Genomic DNA, 26789 nt, shown 5'->3' with positions numbered 1-26789 from the left:
GAAATAAAAATATAACTAATGAAGAAAGAGGTGTGAAATGGTCAGATTCTGTGTAAGTAGGCTGACTCCTTTGTAATTTTTGATAACTGACAGTCAATAGACATATAGACAAAACCACAATGAGATACCACCTCACACCAGTGAGAATGGGGAAAATTAACAAGGCAGGAAACAACAAATGTTGGAGAGGATGCGGAGAAAAGGGAACCCTCTTACACTGTTGGTGGGAATGTGAACTGGTGCAGCCACTCTGGAAAACTGTGTGGAGGTTCCTCAAACAGTTAAAAATATACCTGCCCTACGACCCAGCAATTGCACTGTTGGGGATTTACCCCAAAGATACAAATGCAATGAAACGCTGGGACACCTGCACCCCGATGTTTCTAGCAGCAATGGCCATGATAGCCAAACTGTGGAAGGAGCCTCGGTGTCCAACGAAAGATGAATGGATAAAGAAGATGTGGTTTATGTATACAATGGAATATTACTCAGCTATTAGACATTTTAAAAATTTTATAACTAAATAATATGGGTATATTATTGAAAGTTACAGGTAAAAAGACTCAAATATTTACAAAACCATATATATGTATATAACTATAACTACATAACTATATATATGCATATACATATAACTAAAGTTTTAGATGAAGGAAGAAAAAAAGAGTTGTAAGAATGAAAAGAATGGTTTGTTTTCCTCTGTTCTATGGTACAGGGGTCTCAATAATTATTTATAAAGTTAAAAATACCAAGACAGAGGCATAAGAATATTTTCTAATGCCATACTATAAAATTCTTAACATTACTTTCATATAAATTCATTAAGCTTCATGTAATCCATCACAATACTAATTTTGGAGGGTGGACAAAAGAATGTGAAAGTAATTGGAAATTGTAATTACTTGTCATTCATATTTGGGTGCTAAAAACATTCCTTCATAAAAAGAAATATTAAAGTTAAAAATGAAAAGAAACAGATTGAAAACTCACAAATATAAAATAAAACACATATGATATAGTGACATTAATATGTTAAGAAACACTGAAAACTGAAAGTGTAATAAAAATTAAATTTTATCAGAAAATTCCTTTAGAAAATAAGAATTTAATTTATTAGACCCTCTTAATCTAATTATAAAAATCCAGGTTTTCACAAACAATGAAACAATGTTTGTTCACAAACAATGTTTGAGATCTTTCCAAATTTATGTGACAGACCTGACATAATAATCCCAGCGCCATCTTTTGCAAACCTTTTTATAAACTTAAAGTATAGCAATCCCTCAAAATGAGTATCCTGTTGCATATTTTGTATATGCCTCTAGAAAGATGCTACTCTTAACTGGCCTTCTCAGGGCAAAAAAAAAAAATCAGATTCTGTTTATAGTTAGAGAATAAATAAGTAATTGCAACTCTTTGCAAGTCTATCTATTGAGTAAAACAGAAGAAGGCTCACCACTCTTGGGATGTTGGTTTCAGGGCTGACTGAACAGCCAGCCATCTTGGAACCAGTGTTAGCCTCTGACAACAACTGAGCAGAAGTGTGATGAGATTTGCGTGTAGAGAGAAATGGAAGGATGAACAGATGACCCTCCCCACCACCAGCAATCTGAGTCTCAAGAAACACTCATTTTTGCACCCATGACATACCTTCACAATGACTGTCCTATCACACCCACTTTGAAAAATCCACATCAAAGTCAATGCAAACAGACAGAAACATTCACCTTCAAAACTCTTGAACTAAATCACAATCTGCAGGGCGATGTGTGGGGGCAGTCGTCTATTTATTTCCAATTACCTGAGAATAGCAAGAAAAATTTGCTTCCAATATTCTTGCACCCCAGCTGCTCGTCAGCTTTCTGAGACGTGACATGGAGGGTCATTAATGCCAGAAGCACTTCTTTTCCAGGAGAACTGACTAAATGTTTCGCTGTGCTGGCTGCTGTTGGCTCAGCTGCTACTTGCTTTGGTTGTACTTCAATTTCTCTTTTCATTTTAGATTTTGGTCTCCCTTTTTTCCATTATACTGAGTAATATATGACTCTGAATGATGTGTGTAATAGGAAACTGATGTTATATGTGTACTTTATTGACACAGCTGCTGAAAAAAACGGCTTAGCCTATATCTCTAAGTAGTGCAATTTATTGTTCACTATCCCCCACTCACCTACATATAATGGTAAATGAGAGAAGAGAGTGAAGAATTGTAATTTCGACTTTTTCCCCAAACACTTAAAAAGAACTGAACTTCCAATCATTAAACTTGAAGCAGGCTGTTTCTTCCCCAGGACATTGGGTCTTGAAATAAATATTTCACTGCAACACAATTGTCCATTGGCCCTAGAGTCCCTGGCTCACTCAGAAAGAGGACAACTCTGAGCTGTTATCATCACCACATCACTCAAAAGCCAGAGGCTGCCCTCTGAGAATATCCCTATCCTCTTTACTAAGAGAGTAGAGTGATCCATCCTTCCTTCCACTTAATATAGAAACTTTTTAAACGTTCCAAATTGGCCTATGGTAATGTTGAAACTCTAGGAGAGGAAATTCTTCAGATTAATGTTAGAGAAAATTGCCATTTTGCACTTTTCGTTTGCAGTTATGAATTATGGTTGATGTGCATCAATCGGCTAATACCCATCAGTATCCCCCTGGCATAGGGAATATGAACCTCTATTTTCAAATTAATTATATTTTATATAAATAGTGGTTTGTTTATGTACTTAAATATTTGTGTGAGAATAGTCAACTGACTTATTTAATTAAAATACATATATTCATACATTGCCATTATAAAAAATGTTTGATAAAAAATGTAAGGGCAAGAATTGTTTAACATTTTTCCAGAGATTAAAAAAAATGTATTTTTGTGTGTATCAGAGAACTGGGAAGAAAGGGTCCAAGAACTTTTAATGAGGACAAGAACTACCAATAAAAGGAAATATTCATGTAGACTAAAACACCAACCTAGCATTCTACTGGCTACTGATAGATGGTATATAACATATGTATTTGTGAATGTGTATATTTGTGTATGTATTTTGTTTGCATGCAAATGTATTTATGCAAGAATGTGTATTTTGAAGTGCCAGAATGAGAATACAGTATTCTTTGAGAAAGAAATTTAATCGGAAACATATCCTGCTTAGTAATGAGATGATGGAAATAAAAATGCTATGTGAACTGTAACATATCACACATAAGCTAATTATTGTTATTTGAATTGTACTTGTTATTGTAATTATTAAAGCATAGTAAAATGATCACTTTCACTGGAATGGTGAGGCACTTCTTTAAGTGGTTTGCTCAAGATATCAATTGTTCTACTTTCAAGTGTTACATTTTAGAATATGAGTGCATGGCTCCAATGCAGTACAAGTCTTTAATTGTGAAAATTAAATTTTTCTGGTACAGTGTGATCTTTGCTAAACTACCTTGGCTATTGCCCAGTAGCTTTTGTTTTAGGTAAATACAGATAAATTATTTTTTTATTTGTTTGTTTGCCTTCCCAGTTATGTGGCATGCTTGTAATCACCAATGCACAATCAAGATAGAGCTTGGTTGGCTTCTGTAAGTCACAATTATCTAAATGGAGAATCTAGCTTTTCCAATCTGTAATAAAATCACTGATTCCTCTATGCTAATGCATTTATTTAATGAATATTTATTATGTGTTAATACTCTGTGCCAGGCACTCTTCTAACATTGCTAATATAGCTGTGAACAATAGAAACAGTCTGTCTCCCTGACACACTGGTTCCAGTGGAGAAACAGTTAAATAACCAAATAAATATTTAAACTCTTATCATTATAAGTACTGCTAGGAAAGACTAAAAGGTTGGGTGAGACAAGGAAAACTGAATGTCTGGTAAAATTTGAGTGAAAGAGAGAGAGAGAGAGAGAGAGAAAAGGGAGAGGATTGGTGAGAAAAGGCCCTTCTGAGAAAGGGAAATTTACCAAAAGGAGGGATCAGTCACATGGGAGTGGTAAAACAGCAGGTGTGAAAGGTTTGAGCAGACAGGGTCTTGGAATGCTCAAGGTTAGCCCTGGAAGGTAAGGAGAGGCTGCTTTAATGAAATCATACCAAGAGCTTTGGATTTTGCCTTTGGTGAAATAAAAATCTATAGGGATTAAGAAGAAGAAAATTGTATTAAATAAACTTATGTAGTCTGGAGATAGAAGGTGGTAGTGGGGAGGGGAAAAGTTGTCTTATCTGGCAAGGAATATTTTATAGAAGTTTAGGTAAGAGCTAATGAAGGCATTTTCATCAATAAAATGACAGAATATTTATGTAGACTAAAATGCCAGTCTACTTTCTGAGTCTGCTGGAAGAGATGGAGAAGTGTCAAATCAGACCAGATATATTTGAGCACAAGAAAACATAGTATTGACTATAGATTGACTATGAAGAGTGACAGACATATTTCAATATGATCTTCTAGTAGCAAAATATATGGAAATAAGGAGACACCAGAGGAATAAAACTGTGGAGCCAGCTCAACAGTTCATTTTTATACCTCTATTTAGTTTGAGATGCCTCTATTTAGTTTGAGTTATCTTTTTGGTGCTGGAAATGCACATCTGAGAGGTTCTGGCATAGAGATGGAAAGTAGATATAAATAGCACTTGTTGAAAATATTATAAAACCTGTATTATTACCCTTATTTTATAGATGACAGATTGAGTTTTGGAAATGTTGAAAAATTTGACCAAGGGCAAAGGGTAAGTGATAAGCAATTGTTCTGAGTCCAAAGCCAATCTCCTCATCCCATTAGAACTTCCACAGCTCCTAGTGCAATGTTTTGTACCTAGAAGTTTTTGATAAATATCTATCAATATTTGATGTCATCACTCAACTTTTTACCTTTGCTTCAATCCTGTCACTCCAACAAGTACATTTCATGAAGAAAGGGACCACTTAATAACAACAAATGATGTTCTGCATAGAAGAGTGAAAAATAATAGGTACTCACTAAATACATATTGACTGACATCCTGAAATTAAGTTTATTTTACATTTTTCTCATCAATGGAATTGCACAAGAAACAGTCAGGATGTACTCTATTCCATGAAAGATTTCATAGTTTTTGATATTTCACCAATATCACGCAATATTAAGATCATCTTCTATGATTCTTTATGATAAGATTACTTTAATTCTAGAGTTCTAAATCACTGTTTTATTTTGAGTTGAGTTTGTTAATGTTCCATGTCAGATAACAGGTATATATATATATATATATATATATATATATATATATATATATATCCAAAGTCAATTTCTTTAGGTCAGATTATTCTTCAGACCTTCAGATCAAAATTAATTCATTCAACATTTACTCAATATCTACTATGTCTGGGGATACTGCAAGATGTGATCGAGACAAAAATAAAAACTAGTCATGAGAAACTCAGAATTCAATAGGAAGAATAGATAAATACATAAATACACAATAGAAGCATAGAATGGGGGAGCAGATACTGTTAGTTTCATTAAAGGTCAAATGTATATATCATTTAACTAAGGCAATGGGATGCCCTGATATTTGGTCAAATGTTAATCTGGGTGTGTCTGTGAGAGTGTCTCTAGAAATGATCAACATTGGAATCAGGAGACTCTGTAAGGCAGATTTCCCTTACTAATGTGGGTAGGCCTCTCCAGATTCGTTGAAGACCTGAAGAGAATAAAAAAGGCTGAAAAGAAGGAACTTCTTCTGCCTGACTGCCCTGAACTGGGACATCAGTCTTTTCCTGCCTTTGGACTGACCACTGGCTCTTCTTAGGTTTCAAATCTGCCAGGCCCACAGACTGGAACTTTCACCATTGGCTCTCCTGGTTCTCAAGCCTTTGGGTTAAGACTGGAACTACACCATTAATCTTCGGGTTTTGCCTTTTGGAAGCTACAGATCTTGGTACTTCTCAGCCTCTATAATCACACAAACCAATTCCTTGCAATAAATCTCTTCATATATTCTTTATATATGCATCCTATTATATAAACTGCATATATGTGTTATATTGTATATATAATATGTACATGTACATATGTATATGTATGTGTGTATGTATCCTCTTGTATATATATGTATATTTGTTTCTGTCTATCTATCCATCTATACATATATTGTTTATTTTGTTTCTCTGGAGAACCCTGACTAAATGCAGTACATAACCCCAAATCCAACTAAATTTGGCTAATCCCTCATGCTCTAATCTGCCATGTGTTTCATTGAGCCATTCACAGTAATCTCATCCTCCTTTCTAACGATTTTTTTAAAAGGATATGATTTATAACTCTGGATAATGCAGGTGAGTCTACTTGGTATTTTCTATGAAAACATTCTCTTTGTTCTAAAAAGGGAAAACATGTTCTCTTCTTCTAGATTTTACATGTTTGGATTTGATGCCTGAACCCATGTCAATCATCTGGTGACACAACGAAGATGGGAGAAAGATAAGATTGAAATGACCAGTGTTCTTGATACCATTACTGACCTGCTGAATTAACTAACTGTGGAGCTCCCAACCTTTAGTTACTTGTTCTGAGGGATAATACATTTCCTTTTGTTTAAGCCATGCTGACTTGCATTTTCTTCTTATGTGTGCCATAAACTGTAAATCTGGTAAATGTTATAATAAAATGCTACTGTAAATCTGGTAAATGCTGCAATAAAAATCACATGGTATAATGAGGGTACAAAAAGGAAGGTAATTCTTTCCAGAATTGTGGCAAGAACTTGAGATTTCAATATCAGTCTTAGAAGTTCTAAGTTTGAAGTTGCTACAGATATCCAGGTATAAATGTTCTACAAGTCATTTGTTATTTAAGTCTAGAGTTAAGAAAAAAGCACTGGACCAGAAACACAAAGATTTGTAAGTTTGAGATATGTATTTTGCAGTAAAAGTCTTGATGTAGATGTCATTCTTCAGGTAAAATTGCAGGGAATAAAAAGTTAAATGACACCTTATAGAAAAAAGAGAAGTGCCAACCAATATACAATACATGGTCAGAAGAAGAGGAACCTAGAATAGAGACTAAGAAAGTCATCACAGGAAGATGGAAGGAAAGATCTAGGAAAGAGTTGTAACACAAAAATCAGATGTATAAATGGATTCAAGTGGGATAAAACATAATTAGCAGCAACAAATACCTTAATGCTTCAGAAATATAAAAGCAAACATTGGCTAGGACACTTGGTTATTGGGATTGTGTATCAGTTATAGATTATGCTTGGATGCATATGACAGAAACCTGTTGTTCATGTAACAAAGTCTAGAAATAGAAAGTTCCAGGACTCCTGCAGGGGCTTCACAACCTCATCAATGTCTCAGGTGTCTTCATTTTTTTCTTTTCTACCCAGAGTTTTTCATCTTTAGGTCATATTATGATCACAGCATGGCTGGTCTATCTCTAGCCTCACATCTACATTACAAATAGAAAGGAAGAAGGAACAACAACAAGAGGAAAAGTGTAATACTTTTTTTTAAAAAAATATAAATCAGCAAAACACATCTTTCCCAGAAATCTTCTGTAGACTGCCTATTATAGCTTCAAAGCTGACAAGTAATGTGGGTAATGTAGTTTTTTTAAATTAAGCTGGCTCAATATTGTAAAGATTCTCTCTCTCTTAGTAAAAAAGAAAATGGAAATGGGTATTAGAAAGACAACTATCGGAATCTGCCACAGATATCATTTACAATCTGAGTGAGAAAAGTTTGAGAGGTGGTGTTAAGACAAAAGCCAAAATTAAGCCAAAAGAGGGCCAGCTGGAAGAAGAAGATATGGTAAAAGCAGACATGGGCAGGAAGTATACTTGAGAAGGAAAGGAAAGATGGGGCCATACAAATGAACGCTGTATAAATTTCTATTAATGTTTACATCTATGGAACAGACCCCTGGATCTTTCCACTTTGTACTTTTTGCACCTATAACTTGAGTGGGCATTCAACAAATGCCTGTAGAATTAATGAGCAATATGGAGATTGTTGATTTTGGGGTCAGTCACTAGTCTCTCTTTACCTATAAGCACAAAGTACGTGAAAGAGAATGGTTGAAATGTGACTGAAATGTGGGGAGGTACCAGATCATGTAAGCCCTATTAAGGCTTCTGTATTGCAACACAGGAATCTTGAAAATCACTGAATGACCTAAACTTACAAAGGCACAATCAAATTTACAGTTTAAAAAGGATCTGCTTTGGGCCAGAGGTAGGGCTGAAGGTGGGGAGTCAAACTAGAAGTCAGGAGCAGAAGTCTAGGCAACAGATGTGATTGCTTGGACTGGACTGGTGGGGGTGGTAATTGTCATACTCCATGTTCTTTATTATTATCTAATAGAAATATTAATAAATAACCCATTTTATTACTGCCCCTGTGCCAAACATAATTCTAAGTGCTTTGCCTTATCTGTATTGTGCATTTATATCCTCCCTCCAACCCTCTGAATTATAAGGCACACAGCGCTTCACTGAGCCACCACCAAGGACTCAGTGGCCTCTTTCTTGTGCCCCCTCACTTCCTGGCCCTCTGTTCCCTCTGTGCCACTCACTGACCCTTTCCTACCTTCTCCAGCTCCTGCTTTCTTCAGGCCACTTCTACCAAGGAAAAGGAATCGTATAGTATATCTTGCTATCCAGAAATCTCCACTCTTTCAAGTCCTTGGCTGATGCAAGTCAGGGTGATGATCTGCTTCTTGTTGACACTGAGGATCATATTCATATAAGAATTCACCAGGGAAACAGCAGGAAGACCCTTATTACTGTCCAAGGGATCACTGATGATTACAATAAAAAGAAACTAGTGAAGGTATTTAAGAAGAAATTTGCCTGCAATGGTACTGTAATTGAGCATCCAGAATATCGAGAAGTAATTTAGCTACAGGGTGACCAGCACAAGAACATATGCCAAAAAAAAAAAAAAGAAGAACATATGCCAGTTCCTCGTAGAGACTGGAGTGGCTAAGGATGACCAAACCCAGTTCATGGGTTTTAAATGCTTTTGGCTCACTGAAGCTTAAGTGAGGATTTCCTTGCAATGAGTAGAATTTCCCTTCTGTCCTTGGTCACAAGTTTAAAAACCTCACAGCTTGTATAATGTAACCATTTGGGGTCTGCTTTTAACTTGGATTAGTTTAACTCCTTCATGCAATAAACTGAAAAGATCCATGCTGTCTAGTCTTAAAGACCTCATTTAAACACAGGTCAAGCAGTAGGCACCTGGCCGTGTCCCACCTCAAACCAAGCAGTAATGTGATGTTTTTTTTGGTCAAGCCCCAAGATCATAGATGGCCATGTCTGGCTAGCAGTTCCTCAGCACTCCCTCTTCAGTGTTTCCTGGCCTAAGAGAATGTCAGCACCTGAACAACCCACAGTGAAAGTGAGAGGACAGGATGGGCTGAGACAGCAACAGCAGCTTTGCTGCTTGCTACAGGGAGTCAAAAAAGATCCCTGGTGTCTCCAAACTAACCAGGCAGGTAGAGTTTAGAGAAACTACCTTCCCTCTAGTGAGGTGTGACAGGACATCTGGCTCGCACCAAGGTCTTTTTGACCAGACATATCCTAGCTAATCAATGTCCAAACACCAGAATGTGAGAACAAACTTCTATCCAAGTTAAACTTTGACAAGGGAACAGACTTCAGACTGATGTATCACTCATGTAGCTAGCTGTAGAGCTTGCAACTTATTCGCTACAGCTGTCCAATGCCACGTGAAGTAACTGGTTTTTGGTTTATTTTTTCCATCAGTTTTAACTTTACATTATGTACTTAAACCCTTATTCAAATAAAACTTGTTTTCAGGAAAAAGAAATGGAATATACATAATGGAGCAGTGCAGGTACTTGCCCAAGGTCATAGAGCCGTTGTGTGGCTGAGCCAGGATTTTAAACACATGCCTGTCTGGCTTCAGAGCCCAGCTCAGCACATACTCTATTAGGCAGCAATGCCAAGACTGTGGCTGAGAGGCTGGTCTTTTCGTAGCTTAGTGCACAAGTGAAAGTCTGCATATCTGAGCTGGACTATCTGTGTTCAAGTCAAGCCTCCATGCTTCCCTCACTGTGTGAACTTTGGGAATTACTTAACATTTATTGCTTTGGTTTCCTATTTTGTAAAATGGGGATAGTAATGATAATACCAAAATCATTTGGTTGGTATAAAGATCAAATGAGTTAACATTTATCAATCCTCGTCTCAAAATAAGAATGCTTCATACATAGAATGATCTACACGTTTCTTAATAAAAATGTTGAGGTATACTAGATACTGAAACCTCTGTGCACATGTTACTTTGATGTGCTCATCCATTCAGATATTTTATTTTCAAATAGACATGAAAAATTAATTGCTCATTTGACTGTGTCCTCTCACTGGTTTTCTATATCAATTTTGACTCCAGTTACTTAAATCACTAAGTAGTCCCCCCAAAATGTAAAATATTCAGTGCTCATCTACAAAATTGTTATTATTGCTAAAGTAAGGTAAATACACATGCTTTTATTTTAACTGCTCATACATTTGAGGAAAACAGTTTTTCTATCTTGGATAATTCTGGTGTGTAACTAATATATGTGTAACTCACTTCATCTTAATCCCTTTGTTGGCAGACATGATGTCACTTAAATCAGATTATGATCTTGTGAAAAGATTCAGAGAGGAAATAAGTGTAAGAAAAACAAACCTGCTTCTTTGCTTGGCTTTTACTTCTAACAAACAGCAAAAGAAGTCATCCCTTTCCAGGCTGAAGTTGTTATAGTTGTGCTCTGAAAATTGCACTTTAATGTCAGCTTATTGCCACTATTGAAAAGTTCATCATTGTTTTTTTCATGTGCCAAGAACAATGTACTTGCTAAACCAATCATGAGTCTGACTGCAAGCAAATGGTAAAGGTACATAGGACTACATGAGAGGCAGCCGGAAAGCACTGGTATGGATGGAAAGGCAGCAATCTGGCTAGGACTGCATTTCAACACATGTAGCTTCACTGTGATGACTTGCGATTTTATCAGTTACTTGGAACTACTATTGTGCAGGCTGTTGGGCAGTTATCATCTCCGATGCTACAAATGCCCAAGAAAACAAAGTTTCCCCAAAGACTCAAAAGGATTCTTACTCCCAATCGTGCTGCCTATCTGCAGAGTGATGCCTCCATGGGTCTGGGGGAATGGTGGAAGGTATGGCTGAGATGCTTTTTGGATGCTTTTTGGAGATAATTTTGTGTAGTCAAGGTCTTGAATCACTCTATATCTCGGTCTGTATATACTGGTATCTTGGATTACTGTCACCATGGTGATAGCCATGCAAATAACAACACTGAAGAGAAATTTAAGCTTTGCTAACTTGACAAGAAGGGAAGATGGAGAAAGAAAGTAGATGTAATGATTTGGGCATTTCCTGGTGATAAAGCATTGAAGACTAGTGCCCAAAGCTCAGAAGAAAAGATTGTCAAGTGGACCAAGGACTTAAAGAAACTATAAAGCACAAAATGGAAATACTTGAATGCTTGCTTTTAAAATAAGAATTTTTTTCCTTGCATGCAGACTAGATGAGATTATAACTGGGAGACAGAGAAGTGATACGGTAGAAAAATAGCAAGTTTAAATGACCCCAAGATCATGACCTTAACTGAAACCAAGAGTCAGATGCTTAACCAACTGTGCCATCCAGGTACCCAGAGATGGCTGCTCTTAAAGAAGAATGATATGTTCAAAGTGGAAAAGATTCACCTGGTTTACCTTTTCCTCTCAGATACCAGTGAGACTTCAAAAGCACCCATCCTATAAAATAGGGTTTACTTTGTTTACTTTAAGAATGTATCCCTAGGCAACAGACTTGAGAGCTGCCCCTGTGTCTAAAAGAACAGAGGAGACAATTGGAAAGAAATGGCAGAGCCAGGAGAGAAAGTAATCTCTTCACCATGCAATAATGGGAAGTTTCACCACGTAAGTATATACTTGAAAAGGTATCCAGGATTGAGTCATACAAACACCTCAGCAACAGAACAGGCTGAGGGCTATCAGAGCCATACCATACATTTGTCTCCTCTACTCTTTGAGTCTAGATCCTCAGCTCAAGATCATACTGGAGGGAGGGAAAGAAATGGGATGTAAATTGACTTTAAGATTAAAGTTTTGATGAAGTGGGATTTATTCCTGGGCCGCAAGGGTGTTTCAATATTTACAAGTCAATCAATGTGTTACATCACATTAATAAAAGAAAGGATAAGAACCATATGATCATTTCAATAGATGTAGAAAAGGCACTTGACAAAGTACAACATTCACTCACAATAAAAACCCTCAACAAAGTAGGCTTAGAGGGAACATACATAGGCCATGTATGAAAAATGCACAACTAATATTATCCTAAATGGGGAAACACTGAGAGTTTTTCCTCTATGGTCAGGAACAAAACAGGGATGTCTACTCTTATCACTTTTATTCAGCATAGTACTGGAAGTTCTAGCCACAGCAATCAGATAACAAAAAGAAATAAAAGGTATTCAAGTTGGCAAGGAAGAAATAAAATTTTCACATGATAGTATATATAGAAAACCTGAAGGCTCCACCAAAAAACTGCTAGAACTGCTAGGATTCAGTAGTCACAGGATAAAAAATCAACATACAGAACCTGTTGCATTTCTATACAGCAATAATGAGGCAGAAGAAAGAGAAACTACGGAATCAGTTCCATTTACAATTGCACTGAAACAATGAGACCTAGGAATAAACCTAAACAAAGAGCTGAAAGACCTGTACTCTGAAAACTGTGAAACACTGATGAAGGAAATGGAAGATAACACAAAGAAATGGAAAGACATTCTGTGCTCATAGATTGTAAGAATAAATTGTCAAAATGTTTATACTACCCAAAGTAATCTACACATTTAATGCAATCCTTATCAAAATACTACCAGCATTTTTCACATAGCTAGAACAATCCTAAAATTTATGTGGAACCACAAAAGACCCCAAATAGCCACAACAGCCTTGAAAAAGAAAAACAGAGTTGGAGACATCACAATTACAGACTTCAAAGCTACAGTGACCAAGACAGTATGGTACTGGTATACCGTAAATAGACACAGAGATCAACAGAATAGAATAGAAAATCCAGAAATGAACCCACAATTATATGGTGAATTATCTTCAATAAAGCAGTAAAGAATATCCAATGGGAAAAACGTCTCTTCAACAAACGGTGTTGGAAAAACTGAACAGCAACACACAACAGAATGAAACTGAACCACTTTTTTACACCATACACAAAAATAAATTCAAAATGGATGAAATACCTAAATGTGAGACATGAAACCATTAAAATCCTAGAAGAGGGGCACCTGGGTGGCACAGTTGGTTAAGTTCTGGATTCTTGGTTTCAGCATAGGTCATGATTTCAGGGTCCTGAGATAGAGCCCCATGTCAGGTTCTGCACCTAGCACAGTCTGTTTGGGATTCTCTCTCCCTCTGTTCTCCCATTTGTGTTTTCCCTCTTTCAAATAAATAAATAAATCATTAAAAAAATTCCTAGAAGAGAACACAGGCAGTTATCCGCTTTGACATCAGCTGTAGCAACATTTTTCCAGACATGTCTCCTGAGGCAAGGTAAATAAAATAAAAAATAAACTATTGAGACTACATTAAAAAAAAAAAAGGAAGAAAAAAACAAAACAAAACAAAACAAAAACCTTCTGCACAGGCCAGGAAACAATCAACAAAACTGAGAGGCAACCTATAGAATTAGAGAAGATATTTGCAAATGACATATCCGATAAAGGATTAGTATCCAAAATACATAAAGAATTTATAAAACTACCAAACAAACCAAAAACAAATAATTCAATTAATAATGGGCAGAAGACATGAATAGACATTTCTCTAAAAGAAGACCTACAGATGGCCAGCAGACACAAGAAAGCTGCTCATCACTCATCATCAAGGAAATGAAAATCAAAACTACAATAAGATATAACTCTATGTATGTCAGAAAGGCTAAAATCAGCAACACAAGAAACAACAAGTGTTGGCAAGGATGTGGAGAAAGGGGAACTCTCTTACACTGTTAGTGGAAATATAAATTGGTACAGCCATTCTGGAAACAGTTCCTCAAAAAGTTAAAAACAGAACTACCCTATGATCCAGCAATTATACTACTAGGAAAACAAAAATACAAATTCAGAGGTATATATGCACCCTGATGTTTATAGCAGAATTATTTACAATAGCCAAATTATGGAACCAGACCAAATATCTATCAACTGATGATAAAGAAGATGTGGGATATATCTTTATCTACCTCTATTTCTATATTGGAATACTACTCAGCCATAAAAAGAATGAAATCTTGCCATTTGTAATGACATGGATGGAGCTAGAGTGTATTATGCTAAGTAAAATAAGTCAGTCCGAGAAAGATAAAGACCATATGATTTCAGTCATATGTGGAAATAAAACAAATAAGCAAAGGGGAAACAAAGACAGAAAGAGAGGAAAGAGAGAGGGGAAACAACTATGGAGGACAAACTGCAGGTTACCAGAGGGGAAATGGGTGGGGGGATGGGTGAAATAAGTGATGGGTATTAAGGAGGGCACTTGTTATGAGCACAGGCTGAATCACTATATTGTATACCTAAAATTAATATTATACTGTATGTTAACTGAAATTTAAATAAAAACTTAAAAAACAGATTAATGTTTTTAAATGGCTTGAGTTTTTATAGCTAGATCAACCAGAAAGTTGTGGTTTCTGCCCGATGTCGTTAGAGAGCAGGAAAGGGAGTTTTAGCAGAGCAGCATTGAAACCAGTAGTTGGGGAACAGATTCCTATTGAAATGTTACTGCATAATTTAGAATCATCAATAAACTGATAATATCAATAAACTGGTAATATATTAATGATATATAGTTTACATGTTATAAACTGGTAATATAAAACATGTATTATATATTTAACAAAAATTAGTGATAATCATCTTATTTGGGTGTTTACTTGTTTATTCTCTCTCCCTCCACTAGATTACAAACTCCATTAAAATTCCAGCACAAGGGCAGCCCCGGTGGCCCAGCGGTTTAGTGAGTGCTGCCTTCAACCCAAGGTGTGATTCTGGAGACCTGGGATCGAGTCCCAAGTCAGGCTCCCTGCATGGAGTCTGCTTCTCCCTCTGCCTGTCTCTCTCTCTCTCTCTCTCTCTCTGTGTGTGTGTGATGAATAAATAAATAAAATCTTAAAAAAAAATCCAGCACAAATAAGTGAATTTATGCTGCAATAAATCAGGCTAGCAATTATAAAATACAAAAAGCAAATTTTCTCAATACATCAATGTTTATTATTAGACATCTAAATTTTCAAGAATCTCTGAGTCCTCTGCTCTCCTGAGACTCAGTAATTCCCCCGTGTATCTGTGCTCAATATATTCAACTTTATACCCATTCCAGAATGGTGGCTGGTGTAGGGACTGCAAACATACGTTAGAAACAGCTCTTCCAGAGAACATAAAATTAGAGCTGGGGAGGCAAGATAGAATTCAATAAATTAGTTGAGAAGAAGGTGTAAATGAGAGCACAAAGTTGTATTTACAGATGGTGGTAGCTTTTCAGAAGACCAGGGGTTGATCGGGTGTGTTGTCATCAGGAAAGTGGTCACAGAAGTGTTGAATGTGAGGAGGCTATAGGGAGTTGACTGATTTGATTGGAGGAAGGGAATATGTAGAAGTAGTAAATAGGGCCGATAATGAAATCTGAGGGTATCTGAATGAAAATCATTAGGTATTTTTGTAGGGTCTGATGGAGAACCTAGAATGCAATGCTGAGGAGTTTGACTTAACCTGAGAGGAAACTGTGTACCACCTTCTAAATAAAGACATAAAATGTAAGATTGGGATAGAGTGAATAGGCAGAGACTGCTAGTGGTCTACTGGACCACTAGCAGCCAGCTTAGATTTTTGTTGTTGTTGTTGCTTTAATTGAAGTACAGTTGACATATGTATACTAGTTTCAGGTGGAAAATAAAGTGATTCGACAATTATATATATTACAGAATGCTCACCATGATAAATGTGGTCACCATCTGTCACCATACAATGTTATTATAATATTACAGACTATATTCTCTATGCTTTACTTTTCATCCCCATGACTTAAATTACTTTATTAACTGGAAGTCTGTACCTCTTTAACCCCATCATCTATTTTGTTTATCCCCCAACCCCTTCCCTTTGGCAACCACCAGTTTTTTTTTTCTCTATTTATGATCTCACTTCTATGTGGAATCTTAAAAAGCAAATGAACAAATACATAAAAACAATCTAGGTATCTTTAAGATTGAGGTTGGGGCTAAAGATTAGGGTGAGTTGCAGGATTCGGGTGGAGTCAAGGTGCAGAGAGTGGTAGTAAATAGAGGCAGAGTAACAGGGGGTTTTGTTCTTCCTTCTCCCAATCACTATTATAAGTCTGAATTTATAATCCTAGATGTAATATTTGCAGTGTGATTAACGTTTAGAATTGTATTGGGGCTAATAAATGGAGAGCTGTGATTCTAACCCAAAATTCCTTAGCTAACTGGTTTGAACTAAGAAATTTAGAGAACTATGGAGAGCAGTTTTTCTCCCCCTGGTATAATCCAGAAAACTTATTAATATAAGATTATTACATTTGATGTAAACAGTAGGGGCCGGAATTTGTGAAGCTAGCTACTTGTATGGTCTTGTGGCTCAGCCTTTGGAACCTCCACTATGTGAACAAACTAAATTTAAGTTATCTTTAGGTTGTTTTCATCCTTAAGAAAAGCCCTATAACTGCTGATCAATATGCTGTGCAGAGCTCCTCCTTGAAACTGCTGGATAATTTTTACTGCAGTTATAATTATAACATTTACTCATTTTTTGGTGTAATTACTGATGCTCACAGTAGCTCAACTTGAATATTTCAAAATCATTTGAATATTAATTTAAAATACATTTCTTCTGTTTATTCTTCTTTTATTTTTAGCTGCTACAGTTGCTGGCTTTCTAAGAGGAGTCAAAAGGAATGCCACTTCCCCAAAGACTGCCCTGACCTTTGCCACTAAATAATGAAGATGGAGCCCATGTATTCTGTATTCTTCATTTGTCATTAATTATGGAGTGACATGTGCAAATATCTTACACTCTCTTTAACTCTTTCATTAGCTTTTAACTCTGTGTATGCTTGTGAATTCAGCTAAGTTTTAAATTCCTTGAGAGAAAAGGTGGTAGATCATAAATTGCTATAGTCATAAAGCAAGGTTGTTATTTCTTTTTAATAACTATTATGTCTGAATGAAATGAAATATGATCACATTCCCTTGAATCATTTTCATTTGCCTTTTAGAACCAGAAATGGGCTGGTACTTTTCTTTTTATAAATTCCAATGCCCTCGTACAGTCTGAGTTGTCAGTGACCTCTCTTTCCTTCTCTCACAATATTTCATTCACCTATTGGTATCTTCCTGATTCCTTTCTCAGATCCTTTCACTTTCTTGCACCTTCTACTCTGCCTGAAAACAGAGAAACGAATTTTGGCAATACATGAAATAAGTTGCCGTCCTTTCTAGGAAATAGAGTGACTTAGCCACTCAATCAGAGAATTTATGGTAGGAATTTTAGACAGATGTTGTTTTAATTGGGACACTTTTTGTTACAACAGAAATCCAATTGCATAGGAAGCTATCTACCCAATAGCTTGGGCAGCCTAAACTTTTGGTGATCCTAGGATCCTTTAGAGTGTTAATTCACAGCTCTTTGGACTGGTTTTCAGTTCTTTTGGAGATAATTTCATTTTATTTACACTGATCCACCTTCTGACGAATAGAGAAGAGCACACAATTGCAAAGAGATCCACAGTAAGGAAATCTCGGGAGTTCCGTCTTGAAGAAGCAAGTATGGATTGCAGCTTATATTAAAATATGTTTGGTTCAAAGTAGATCCATGTAGCATAAAATAACAGTCTCTAAGTATTATGATAGAGGAAAATGACCTCATACAATTTAAAAGAAAGCCATTTTCTTTCTTACAGCTCTAACGATCTTATTTATTATGAAAGCACAGGGCAGCCATTTACACTATACCTGTTCTTTCTGTGATATATTCTGTTGGAATGGGAAACAGGTTTATATGGAGGCTCACCGTATGTTGCACTAAGCAGTGCTTGGAATTAGTAAAAACTCTATCTCCTTATCTCTCTTAAAGAACATTTTCCATTCCGTAACAATTTGGTGTTTATTTTTCAAACAGAGATCTGAATTGGATGCTCCAGGAAGAATTGTTGGAATTTCAAAATGCAGCACCCTATGATATTAAAATAGCTTTCTAATTTAAAACAATTTATAGTTAAATCTAAAAGATTTCTGAAAATTTCTTCAAACTTTTCTGTGACATCCAAGGTTTTTTTTTTTCAACCTTACACCAAATCCAGATGGACCTAAAATAACTTGGTATTTTGATAATCAATTAATACCTGTGTTGCAGCCAAAATAGTTTGCCTACAGTTTTAAAAGCAAACTTATGCTCATTACACATAATTTGTTGAAATATTTAATAAGACAATTTAAAGAACAGTCTCAGGTTCACAGAAAAATTGAAGAAGACAGGTATTTCCCATATATCTCCAGTTTCACACATGTAAAACATCCTCATTATCAAGATCCCCCACCAGAGTCATATATTTATTTCAACCAATGAACTTGCATTGACACATCATAATACCCAAAGTCCATAGTTTACATTATGGTCTACTCTAGGTGTTGTACATTCTATGGGTATGGACAAATGTAGAATGACAAGCACCAGCATTATAGTTTTATACAGAGTATTTTCAAGCTCTAAAAATCCTCCACGCTCAAAAAACATAAAAAAATAAATAAAATAAAATCCTCCATGCTCCACCTATTCATCACTACCAACCATTGGTAATGACTAATCTTTTTACTATCTCCGAAGTTTGCATTTTCCAGAATATCAGGTAGTTGAATAATACAGCATGTAACAGTTTCAGATTAGCTTCTTTCACATAGTAATATTCATTCAAGTTTCCTCATGTCTTTTTTGTGGCTCAACAGCTCATTTCTTTTTAGTGCTGAGTAATATTTCTTTGTCTAGATGTACTAGAGTTTATCTATTAGTCTATTGAAGAACATATTGGTTGCTTCCAAGTTTTGGCATTCGTGAATAAAGCTGTGAAAAACATCCATGTGCAGGTTTTTATGTAGATATCAATTTTCAGCTCCCTTGGGTAAATACCAAGGAGTGCAATTGCTAAATTGTACAATAAGTATGCGCTTAGTTTTATAACAAAATGTTACTTACACTTTCAAAGTGGCTGTACCTTTCTGCATTCTAACCAGTAATGAGTAAGAGTTTTTATTGTTCCACAAACAGGCCTGCATTTGGTGTTGCCAGCGTTCCAGATTTCAGGCATTTTAATGGATGAGCAGTGTTATCGCACTGTTTAATATGCATTTCCCTGATGACATATGATTTGGGGCATCTTTCACACATATTTCTGTCATTTGTAGATATTCTTTGGTCAGGTGTTTGTTATTTGGCCAACTTTTTTTAACTGGGTTGTATGTGTTCTTATTGTTGTATGTTTTTAATCTCCCTGTATTGGGGAATTTTCCACTTATCTTTCTGTTACTGAATTTTAGCTTAATTCTATTGAGATCTTAGAATAGGTATGGTATGATTTCTATTCTTTTAAAATCGGTTAAGGTGTGTTTTATTTTTTGATCCGTTTGAACAACCTTTGCCTTTTTACTAGTGCATTTAGACCACTGATGTTCAAATTAATTATTGATGTAGTTGGGTTAATATCTACCATATTTATACAAAATAAGATTCTTATGAACAAAGAATTCAATTGTATTTTAAAGGAATAATAATAGTATACTGGGAAATATTTAACAGGTCTTCAAAATGGAAAGAGAACCTCTTATTTCTGCGGTATAAATACCACTGCTGTGACGGATTTCAAGCTACTAACAAGACATCATTCACTGAACACAAGGTTGGGAAGATAAGAGCCAGCTCCAGCATACACCATAGCCAAATCTGGATTATCTTGACTGACTGGAAAAGATTCTCATTTTATCACAAAGTATTTTTCTAGTACAGTTGTAAACCAATTAATTACCTAATAATTTATTTTCTTAAAAAAAGAGGAGGGGGGATGCCTGGGTGGCTCAGCAATTGAGCGCCTGCCTCTGGCCAGGGCATGATCTCAAAAGTCCCGGGATTGAGTCCCACATCGGGCTTCCTGCATGGAGCCTGCTTCTCCCTCTGCCTATGTCTACCTCTCTCTCTCTCTCTCTCTCTCTCTCTCTGTCTCATGAAAAAATAAATAAATAAGATCTTTTAAAACAACAACAACAAAAAAAAAAACTGTTACTGGGCAGCCCCGGTGGCGCAGCGGTTTGGTGCCGCCTGCAGCCCAGGGCGTGATTCTGGAGATCCGGGATCGAGTCCCACATCGGGCTCCCTGCATGGAGGCTGCTTCTCCCTCTGCCTGTGTCTCTGCCTCTCTCTCTCTAGCTGTGTCTCTATGAATAAATAAATAAAATATTTAAAAAAAACTGTTACTGTTTTCTGTTTGTTAGCCTGGTTACTTGGTTTTATTTTTTTCTTTCTCTCTTTTTCTGCCTTCTGTGGATTTAATTGAACATTTTTTTATGATTTCTTTTTCTATCCTTTCTTAGCATATCATTTACCCTTCTTTTTCAACATTTTTCAGTGGTTTCTCTAGAGTTTGTCATAGACATTTACAGCTAATCCAAGTTCACTTTCAAAGAAACCTATATTACTTCACAGGTAGTATGAATACTTTATCAAAACAAAATTACCCTAATTCCTCCCTCTTATCCCTTATATCATTGTTGTTACGCATTTCACTTATATAAGCATAAGATCTAATATACTGTTGGCATTATTATTTTGAATAAACTATTATGAGATAGATCAATTAAGAATAAGAAAAATAAAAGGTTTTTTTGAACTTTCATTTCTTCTTCCTATGCTCTTCCTTATTTTATATAGATCTTTGTTTTTGAGCTTTATAATTTTCCTTCCTTCTAAAGATCTTTTAATATTTCTTGTGAGGAAGGTATACTGGCAACAAATTCCCTCAATTTTTGTTTGTCTAAGAAAGTCTATTTCTCTTTTATTTTTGAAAGAATATTTTGCAAAGTTCAGGATTCTAGACTGGTGTTTACTCCTTCTCAACACTTCAAATATTCCACTCCAATCTCTTCTTGCTCACATGGTTTCTGAAAAGTCAGATATAATTTTTATCTTTGCTCTGCCATAGGTAAGGTATTTTTCCCTCTGGTTTCTTTCAGGATTTTTTTCCTTTTCCTCAAATGTCTGTAGTTTGGAAGTGATGTGCCAGTTATGGGATTTTGTTTATTTGCTTTTAGTTTTTGCTTTCATCTACCTTAGTGTTCTCTTAGTTTCCTGGATCTAGCTTGGTGTCTGACATTAATTTAGGGAAATTATCAGTCATTCTTGTTTCAAATATTTTTTTTTTTGTTCCTTTTTCTCTTTCTTCTCCTCTGGCTTCCCTGTTTACACATATGTCACAACTTTTGCAGTTGTCCCATAGTCCTTGGATATTATCCTGTATTTTTCAGTCTTTGTTCTCTTTGTTTTTCAGTTTTCAAGAATTCTACTGATATATCTTCTATCTCAGAGATTACTTCTTCAGCTGTATTCTTGCTAATAAGTTCATTAAAATCATACTTCATTTCTGTTACTGTGTTGTTGTTGTTGTTGTTGTTTTATCTCTAGCATTTCTTTTTTGTTTTCTTTTCTTAGGATTTCCAGCTATCTGCTTACACTGCCCATCTGTTCTTGCATGCTGTCTACTTTATCCATTAGAGCCCTTAGCATACCTGGCTGATAATTCTAATATCCCTGAATGTCTGGTTCTGATGTTTGTTCTGTCTTTTCTAATTGTGTTTTTTGCCTTTTGGCATGACTTGTAATTTTTCTTGATAGCTAGACATAGTGTCCCTGTTAAACATAACTGTTGTAAATAGTCCTTTAGTAATGTGGTGGTTACAGTTGGTCTCAATATTTTAATGAGCCTATCCCTCTGGACTGCAATGTTCACAACGGAGGTTTTTTTTTTTTTTTTTTTAAGATTTATTTATTTATTTATTCATGAGATACAGAGAGAGGCAGAAACACAGGCAGAAGGAGAAGCAAGCTCCTTGTGGGGAGCCCGACGTGGGACTCAATCCCAGGACCCCTGGATCGTGACCTGAGCCGAAGGCAGATGCTCAACCACTGAGCCATCCAGGTGTCCCTCACAATTGCTTATCAGGTTATTTTTTTCCTCCCCCCTTAGGTGTAACAGAATTACTGGAATAGGCTCAAATTCAGTATTTCCCTCTTTCCATGTGGGAGGCTAGAGCTGGTTAGAGTTGGGTATTTCCCTTCCCCCATATCAGTTAGGTTCTGATAACACCCAGGCAAGTTAGGCTCTGGTTAACTAGTTTCCTCTGAAGGCAGGCCTTGTTAAGAAGAACACAATGTTCTGGAGAATTTCAAAATGGTTCTCTTCTTCCTCCCTCTGCCAGAAGAATCAAGAGACTTTTCTCCAATATTTACCAGGGAAACTGGTTGAGATTCTGGAAACAAATCTCACAAGATTGTGGGGACCTCCCTATGACTGGGTTTTCCTGGTGTTTTTAAATCTTAGTTGTGTCCACACTGACCCTCCAGCAATTCATCAATTATATTTTAGGTTTTCCCATGCTGGCGCTGGTCCCTATGGCAGTTTCCACTGTGAGTCTCTGCTCTGGGACGCTATGATGACCTGTATTTGCCCGTCTGTCTCCCCAAGCTCTGGAGTAGCAGTTGGCTCTATGTCCTCTTCTCTCTTACAGATCCAAGAAAAGTGGTTGATTTTCCCATCTGTTCAGCTTTTTATTTGTTGTTAGAACAGAATGGTGACATTCAAGCTCCTTACATGCAGAACCAGAAACTGGAAGTATTTCAAAATTGTTGTTTTTATTCCTTCAACCATAGACATATAAAAGATAAAAACACAATGTTGAGGGTATATGAGAGTTCAGTATACCTTATTATACAAAAGTTGACCACTAATGACTATATCAGCATTAAATGGTTCATGTAATTTACTTGTGTAAAATTGCCAAGTCTTATTATTTCAGACATTAAAATAAGCAAAACAGATTGAGCACTAAGCAGTTGGTGACTAATTCAATCTGTAAATGTTTAACGTGGTGCTGTTGTCTTTACTGGTACAACTAGTGAAGAATGTGGGCAGGAAGAAAGGTGGTAATAAATGTTATTGATGATCCCTAATTTATTTACAATAATCTCAGAAATATATGAATTTGCTATTATTATCCTGATGATACATATGAGGGAACATGCTGCTTAGACAATTCTGTAATTAGCTGCACACTATTCAAAGATAAACCACTAAATCCCCTATTTGTTAATAAATGTGATACTTATTGACAGATCTTAAATGTCTCCAACTTTGTTAGCCATTTATACATATATCACCTTATTTACTTCTCCAAGCAGACTTGAAGTTTGGTGTCTTATTTTCATGTTATATTTGATATAACAGGATCTTAGAAAAATTCTGAAAATTAATCAGAAATTTGATCAGAATAGTAAATGGTGGGTTGAACTTGAAGTCAAATCTATCAGAATTCATTGTGACACTATGTCACACAATATGCTACACCAAACGAATGAGAAGGAAAGGCTATTTCCTAAGTTTTTGAGAACTGTAGTGGGACAGATGTTTTAGATTCATAATGTTAGGTGCAGCTCCCATACCAAACCAAGGAAAAGAACATGATCTTCGAAATAAAAAAATGTGATCTTTGGATTTCCAAAAGAGGTTGTGCAAGAGTACAGAAATACTTATATAGTATTTTAGGCTTTACAGATCTTTTGCAGATAAGGTATCTTGTATTGTTTGTCCTATGTTATCACATTTGATGAATAAATATTTATTAACTTTCATAAGTCCCCAGTGGAGCAATAGGGATATGTAGTTAATTCAAGAGTGCTTCTGCTCAGTTTTATAGTTCTTCTGGATCCAGGGCTTTTATTTCTACCAAGAACATATCAAAGCAATTAATGACTTGATATAAAACATGACTCTTCTCCATTGACTTTCATGCCAAAGAGAGAAGTCTGTATCACTAGCAACTCAAATACAGAGTTAGACATATTTGTGTACACCTCTATATTTTAAGCTTTCTTTACAATTTACATTTTTTTCTCCTTTTTCAAGAGATGGGAACAATAAGTTTTTTTTTTTTTTTTGAACAATAAGTTTCAAGAGATGGGAACTAACTTGGTAAAATGGCACTTCCATTTATTTACACTGAAAGTTCCTCAATCAAACTTCCAAGTCTTCACAGGATAGAAATAGCCTTCTTTCCCTTCAGTTATATGTATTCCCTGCAATTCTGTTGCCTATTTTGAAATATAGTCCTATTTTTGCGTACTAAGTTCTATTATCCTCTATTTTTCCCTGCCTCCTTCACAAATAGGGTGCCACTGTGCTTTCTCTGAAACTTCCTTACATTTGTCATTTCATTGATGTAAACGTACTATTAGTCAATTCAACATTCAAGGTGAGTTCATAACGCTGACTTACAGAAGAGCATTATAGTATTTTCTATATCATTCTCAATCATATCCTCATTTTTCCAACATTGTACATTGAAATACTCACAATGATGCATAGATCCTTTTCCTGAGAGGTTACAATGCAGAGTGAAATAAGAATACTTTCTGGTAATATATTACTTGTCACACAGTGATTTCAAAGCACTTTGTTAACAAAGAAAGATTATTACCATCAATTTAATGGGAACTGAAACACATAAGTTAAATTACTTTTTCAAAGTTGAACAGAAAGTAAGTTACTACCTTATGAACATAATTCATGTTCCTGTCATTACAGTGTTTAATTCTATCTAGTGGAACACACTTCCTTTCAGGCTGTCTTCTACATAACAATTTACTGCCCACTTGGCAGAGCGGAGGCTCAAATTCATGGATATGAGAATCCACTGTATCTAGGCAGAATTTGGTTTTATCTAATCATATAGCATCATGACTGGCTAGGTGGAGCCAAAGTGGAACTGCTTCACAACGTGTGGAACAGCTCACACTCTCTAATGTCCATAGTTTTCAGAAAACAGACTGAATACAGGGCCATTTGAGAAATTTGGGGTAAAGAGAATAGTCAAAAACTACACAAGAAACTAAACAAAGTCAAAAACTAAATTAGAATGAGTGCTTGCTAAAGCACTCATTCCATTGCCTGCAAATCAACACTAAACTAATTTTGATATTACTTTCTTCTGTTATGTGTATAAATATATGCATGTGGATTTTAAACATTAGGATTATAGCTGATTTACAATATATATCTTTTACATTTTTATTTAGTATTATTTTTTGAACATTTAAAAAATATTGAGCCAAACAAAACAAAACAAAAATAAATAAATAAAATAAAAAATATTGAGCCTTTTTCACAATGTACAAAGGGCTCTTAATTTTCCTATGTATGTGTATATGTGCATATGTATACATGAAAATATATACATAATTTACTTAAGCATTCTGCTATTATTGGCCATTTTTGTCAATTTTTTTTTTACCATTTATAAAAAAAACTTTAAAAATCCTCATATACATGTCAAATTATCTCTTCTTTTGGATTGTTCCATTTTTAAAATATTGCTTAAAATGCAAGCTATTTTGAGATAATGGAGACATTTTCCTAAATTTTTTTTCTAAAAAAAGAGAGTAAGAGAAAGAAAGAAGGAGAGAGAAAAGTTTATACTTTTAAAATTTATTTTACTTGGATTTTATTTTTATTGATGTACAGTTACATGAATCCAAATCTCTAGAATTGGAAACCAGGTGTTAACATTTCTTACATATTTTCTTTTCAGGTATTAACATTTTTCAAAACATTCTGAGTTGATTCTAGTATGCAAGCAGCATTGAGCACAAATACTTTATATAAAACCATAAAATAAAGTTACATATACACAAAAAAGTAGCTGTGTAATTTATTTTCATTTTTAAAATATTATTGATATTAGTATATAAATTTTCTTCTGTTGTATACTTTTTTGGGCCAGTATCATTGTGTATAAATAGGTTTTCTTTTTCAGTTTTTATTTCCCCATTGGCATAAGTCTTGTTTAAGAGAAGCCTCCTTTCTCACTGGTAGTTTTTGTAATTGATTTCTGATTGTGTAATCGATTATCTGTACCTCCACTCTGGTAACCATTAGTCTTTTTTATAGTTCATAGTCTGTTTCTTGGTTTGTCTCTCACAATTTTTTTTTAACTTTTTCCCATATGGGTGAAATTATATGGTATTTATCTTTCTCTCACTGACTTATTTCACTGAGCATTATACTCTCTAGCTCTATCCATGTCATTGCAAATAGGAAGATTTCATTTCTTTTTATGGCTAAATAATATTCCATTCTGTATATACACCACATCTTCTTTATCCATTAATCTATCAATGGACACTTGGGTTGCTTCCATAATTTGGCTATCACAAGCAATGCTGGTATAAACATAGGGGTACATGTATCCATGTGAATTAGTGTTTTTGTATTTTTTTGATAAATACTTAGTGTGGTTACTGGATCATAGGGTAGTATTGTTAAATTGTCTATATTACCCAAAGAAATCTACACATTTAATGCAATCTCTGTCAAAATACCAACAGCATTTTTCACAGAATTAGAACAAAA

General features: G+C 35.4%; 1 long non-coding RNA gene and 1 pseudogene across 4 annotated transcripts in view; both read left to right on the top strand.

Moving 5' to 3' along the window:
- Positions 1-6576, top strand: part of LOC144315670 (uncharacterized) — a 49120-nt gene extending 42544 nt beyond the window's left edge. For all 4 annotated transcript variants that reach the window (XR_013381414.1, XR_013381413.1, XR_013381412.1 and 1 more), the window contains 2 exons: positions 4676-4725; positions 6388-6576. This is a non-coding gene — a long non-coding RNA (uncharacterized LOC144315670). The remainder of the gene's footprint in view (positions 1-4675; positions 4726-6387) is intronic.
- Positions 6577-7980: 1404 nt separating this feature from the next.
- Positions 7981-9020, top strand: LOC144315359 (eukaryotic translation initiation factor 1 pseudogene; annotated as a pseudogene).
- The last annotated feature ends 17769 nt before the right edge of the window (positions 9021-26789 follow it).

Source organism: Canis aureus, chromosome 6 (assembly GCF_053574225.1).
Source record: "Canis aureus isolate CA01 chromosome 6, VMU_Caureus_v.1.0, whole genome shotgun sequence".
NCBI classification, from domain to species: domain Eukaryota; kingdom Metazoa; phylum Chordata; class Mammalia; order Carnivora; family Canidae; genus Canis; species Canis aureus.
Note: the sequence above shows the minus strand (reverse complement) of the source record. Positions and strands in the feature narration are given on the sequence as shown.